Here is a 5,721-nt window from a genome sequence, read left to right on the forward strand (position 1 = left end):
CCAAAACTAAATGAATGCGGTGTCGTCAAGTCTATGAGGGAACAAACACTTGTAATTAACAATATATAGCACGGAGGGAAGTATGTGCGATGAATGCCTACTTGAATAGCGCTACTAGCGCCAACGGCGAGAGCGTGAACAAAGTGATGAAAAATATGATTATATATGGTCAAAGTGACCTCCACATAAATTTTCAGTATGCGATAGGTATCACCCTCTAGTAGCCCAAAACAAGATCACAATGGGAAAACCTTGTTCCCTCCGGATTCGGAGGGAAGTCGGGTATATAAGAGGGAACTACGCTTAATATGTTTATATTTCGGAGGGAACAAAGTATAGTTTTTAAGTATATATATATATATATATATACTATATATATATACAGGGGGTGATTCCTATAGTACCTGCCACCGTTTGGGAGCGTATAGGGGGTGCCTAGGGGAAGTCTTTTCATATAGGACACTTGGGGTCGGAAATCCAAAATAAGGGCGCCAGAACCAAATTTATCTTCTGGAATTTCACGCCTGTATGTAGGCAACCCAACCGACCTCAGAAAGTTCGGATTAGCTTCTTCCTCCTGGACGACTAAGTTGCAGAATTCCAGCCTCCTTTCATGGTCACCCGGCCGTAACTCTTGCACTTTCTTAAACTTATAGGGGTGTAAGTTGTTGTTGTTGGCGATGTTCCACACTGTGTGTTGACTACAACCCACCTGATCTGCTACAAGTCGAGTGCTAGTACGCGGGTTTGCCTCGAAACGTTCCAACACATCCTCCTCTAAGGCATTTACCAACGGGCGATCGCGATCACGGGCGCTAGTGGGCTGCGAAATAGGAGGAGGTCGGTGTAAACAAACAAACTTTTCGAAATGGGTGCTTAAATGACCCAAGTATCGATGTGCATCACGAATCTGTGTGTAAAGTTAAGCCTCCGTCAGCTTACCTGCAATTGCCCTGTCTCGCACAGTCGGAAGTGAACTTCTTGAAAGACCTGTCTGCAGGGTAACTGACGGTTTGGATACCGCTCAGCGTACGCTCGTCGTGCAGCTCGTGCGTTACCATTTGCCAATCCGTACATGAAGTGCATGTCCGCGTATTCCGTGTTAGTAAAACGTGCCATAGTGTTTATTCACTTGATACGCGTCGTTGCAGACGGGATTTCGTGGGTTTAAACAAAATTCTGATCAAGTGTCAGCCACACATCGCCGCCTGAGATCGCTCCGTGTGCACCGCCGGCCGGTTGGGTTGCCTACCTACAGGCGCGAAATTCCAGAAGGTAAATTTGGCTCTGGCACCCTTATTTTAGATTTCCGACCCCAAGTGTCCTATATCAAAATACTCCCCTACGCACCACCTACACGCTCCCAAACGGTGGCAGGTACTACAGGAATCACCCTGTATATACTTAATTTTTTTTAAATGCGAACAGAGGAGTTTGCATGCAATGTAATTTCCCTATGTTCGATTTTAAAAAAAACACATCAATCTATTGAGTAGTTCAAATGAGTAGTAGATACAATTGACAGCTGTCATATTTTTAAAAATACCGCCGTCCAATTTAATTACGAAATCGGTTAGGTTATTGATTATGCTCAAGGAGGACACTTCGAACATTTATTGTAGTTGTTTTCGGTATTTATTTTCTTATTTTCTTCATTTATGTATTGAATAGATCAAATTAGTACAATACCAGGTGCAGATGACCTACAAATAATTGAAGGTTGGTTCACAATGAATTGTGATGTCAGGGCGTGCCATGTGAAGTCAAGTTTTCGTAAGTTTAAGAAAAATGTATCCTAAAGTTGCTATCACATGGCTTATTTAAAAAAATCTTACCGAGCGCTCTTCATCATAACGACTATAGAGTTGCTGTTCATAGTCACACAAGTTGCGCGATTTGGGAATGTGAACCGCGCACACCTCATAGATTGATGTGTTTTTTTAAAAATCGAACATAGGGAAATTACATTGCATGCAAACCCCTATGTTCGCATTAAAAAAAAACTCACTGTATATAGTATATATGTGTTACGGCCCAAGCTCGAAACAGGGCTTTATTAATAATGACTGGGCAGTACCCGAAATGGCTAATTTATAGTGTCAAAACCCGAAATTATGTTACCGCATATTCTATTTCGGATATAGGCCAGCCATTATGAGTAATAACGTTAACAAGACGGCCTTTTCTAGAAATGAGGGGCGAACCCGTTACACACTGCTAACATCTGTTCCTGTTCGCATGTGTTACTTACTCTTAGTGTTTGTGCGTCATTCGGTCGATTTCCGAGATTAGTAAAACGTAATGGAGAATATGAAAGAGAAGTTTAATTCTAATATACAGACTCTCTTAGTTAAGAAATGTAGTACATAACTTTCTTTGCGCCCAAACAAGTTAACATAATTTCATAACCTAACTTTATTAGATAATATCGTGTTGTGGTTGTTGTACGTTCGTATTTGATGGTGTTGCATTTTAATAGATATGATTGTTTTGTAAAGCAAGGAAAGAGGAAAATAAGACACTTTCAAATAATTGTAACTATACTTAAAAATGTAGTAAAACGAAAAAAAATTAAATATGCTATGAATAAATATGTGTTGTTCTTTTCAGCTGATAGCACAAAAATTTTTACCCACGACGTTTACTGTCGATTAATTGAAGAAGTAAAAGCAGCCAAAATCAAATTAAAAAACAGCCATTAGATTATCGTCGATTGGCTAGATTTGACGTTATTACCGTAGATGGCAAGACAAAACTCATTCAGCCTTTTACCACGGATGACGCTACAATTTTATACTACTTGGAAAAAGATGAATTATTTGATGTTCTTCACGAAACCCATTTGAGTATTGGACATGGTGGGCGCACTAGGATGTTAAAAGAACTGCAGCGAAAATACAAGAATATCACCAAAGAAATAATAATGACATATTTAACTTTATGTAAACCTTGCCAACAGAAACAATCAATGCCGCAAAAGGGTTTGGTTTCCAAGCCGATGCTATTTAAGCAACTGAATTCAAGGTGTCAGGTAGATCTGATCGATATGCAGTCAAACGCAGATGGAGAATTCAAATATATTCTAAATTACCAAGACCATCTAACAAAGTTTCTTTTTCTAAGAGCTTTAAAGTCAAAGACAGCATCAGAAGTTGCATACGTTTTACTTGATATTTTTACCGTGATTGGTGCCCCGAACGTTCTGCAATCAGACAATGGTCGCGAGTTCGCCAATCGTGTAATTTTCGAACTTACCGATATGTGGCCAGAATTAAAAATTGTCCACGGAAAACCACCCCACAGCCACAGCCAAGGATCAGTGGAACGGGCAAATCAAGATGTGCAAAATATGTTAACAACTTGGATGCAAAGTAAGAACAATACTCACTGGGCTGAAGGTTTGCGGTTTATACAATCTATGAAAAATCGGGCGTACCATAGTGGAATACGTCAAAGTCCATACGAAGCACTATTTGGTTGCAAAGCAAAACTAGGTCTCAGTGATTCGTGCTTTCCCAAAGAAATAATTGCTTCCCTTAAAACAGAAGAAGACTTGGAAAGAGCTGAAAGTGATTTGCAAACCGATTCATCAAGAACTACAGAACAAGAAATTGCTGATACCGATTATACAGATGTTAATCAAATGGAAGCATCTAACTCAGATGATATTGAAATTGAATCAAATAACCTTGAAGACGTACAAATCGTAAACGTAATGAACACATTCACCGAGGAACAAGATTTAATAAGCAACAACGAAAATATTAAAGTAATTAAAAATATTCAAGAACAGATAAAAAATAAACGAAAAAGTGCGTATGAAAATTTGAAGATTCAAGGATCTAAAATGTTAAAAATGTCAGAAGCAAAGTTTGCAGCAATAAATGTTGGAGATAATGTAAAAATTCATGTTCCTGACGTAGATAGGGGCCGCGGCGATCCAAGAAGCATTATTGGTGTTGTTTTAAAATCAGAGGACGGGTTTTACAAAGTTGCTACTGACAGGGGAATTTTGAAGCGGTTGTACTGTAGAAGTGAATTAGCATTGTGTCCAGAAAAATTTTTGAATGTTGATTCTGTTCCGAATAAAGAAATTTCACTGCGACAAGTGGCATCTGCACAATCTCTAACAGGCGGCCAGGGATATACTAGGTGTCACTGTAATAAAAAAGTGCAAAACAAATAGATGTAAGTGTAGAAACAAGTCGCTTCTTTGCCGTGACATATATATATATATATATATATATATATAACAATACAAATATAAGTATATATATATATATAATTTTTATTATAGGAGAAATACGAAACACTAATTAAAGGAAGCATAACATATTATTTAAATCCGCCTGGGATTTAAAACAAACTATATAACAACAATGTGACTCAATAAATGATAATAAAGGCAAACTCTTTGCGTTGGGTTTTTTTTGAGGGGAAACAATAATCTAGGGGAGGAAAAAGGGATGGGGGCTAGGTAGGAACCATTGTATATCTAAGACGGGTCCACTCTCAACGATTAATAACATACTATTATTTATATTAATAAATATTATTAATTATATATATTAAAAAATGTTGACAGATTATCGATAGATCTCAAAGCAATTTTTTTTCAAAAAGTTAAAGGATAACCGTCCACAAGAGAAAAAATTGATTATTTTATGAATATAAAGTAATAGTACCTAACAAATTACAAAAACAAATCTAACATTAACTCACGAAGGTCATTTCGGGATCGAAAAAAGGCAAATATTTTATTGGCCGAGTATGTCGCATGACACCGACATTTTTATTAAATCGTGTAAAGTATGCGAGAAGTTTGCGCGAAAAAATTCAAATCAAACTTTAATGCCATATCTGATGATAACAAAGGGGAAAGGGTAGTCGTAGATATTTTCACGTATGCCAAAATAAGCTACTTAGTCATGTACGATGCATTTTCAAACTGGTTGGAAATAGTACAAATTAAAGACAAACGCGCACCAACTGTTTTGCAGGAAATCAAACAAATTTTGGTAGGTTTGGATCACCAGATGTATTAGTAGCAGATAATGTACCATTTGATAGCAAAATATTTTAAAAATTTTCAATGGAATGGAGTTTTAAATTAGCGTTTAGAAGCCTAAATTTTCCCCCATCTAATGGATTAGCGGAAATGGAACGCTGAAGTTGTTCTGTAACAAATTGTGATGCAATTTATGTATAACTTCAAAAACAAGGACGTAAAAACAGAAATAGTGTAGGCGATAGAGACGGTAAAATTGGCAAACTGGACATGGAAAAGGTGAAAAAGAAAAAAATGGTGGAATACGTTCAGTTAGGTGTCAGAAACAACATATTAAAAATCCCACCCCCCAAACCCCGTGCTTTTAAAGGCTCCAGCCACCCCACCACCCTCCAGAAACCGCGTTTTCGCCCTTTTTGGCTGATATCTCGCGATCTATGAGGTCTAGATGACATATTTTTAGCTGAAAATATTTCTCGTGAAATTTCATACAAGGTAGATACTCAGAAGTTAGCCTAGGTGCACCTCTTAGCCTAGAAAATTCATAAACTCATCAATTTTCGTATTTTTTTGCGGTTTTTTGCAAATATATCGCAACCTACAGGGCTAGATGAAATATATTTAGCTGAAAATGCTCTTCGTGTAATTTCATACGAGGTAGGTGACTGAAGAGTTGGCGTAAAGTCACCTTTCACCTTCAACTTTCATGTGTG

At 37.5% G+C, this 5,721-nt stretch overlaps 1 pseudogene; it reads left to right on the forward strand.

The window, feature by feature from the left end:
* Positions 1 to 2,582: 2,582 nt before the first annotated feature.
* Positions 2,583 to 4,186, forward strand: LOC116182421 (annotated as a pseudogene).
* Positions 4,187 to 5,721: the final 1,535 nt, after the last annotated feature.

This window comes from Photinus pyralis, unplaced genomic scaffold (assembly GCF_008802855.1).
Source record: "Photinus pyralis isolate 1611_PpyrPB1 unplaced genomic scaffold, Ppyr1.3 Ppyr1.4_unclustered_Scaffold5235, whole genome shotgun sequence".
NCBI lineage: Eukaryota > Metazoa > Arthropoda > Insecta > Coleoptera > Lampyridae > Photinus > Photinus pyralis.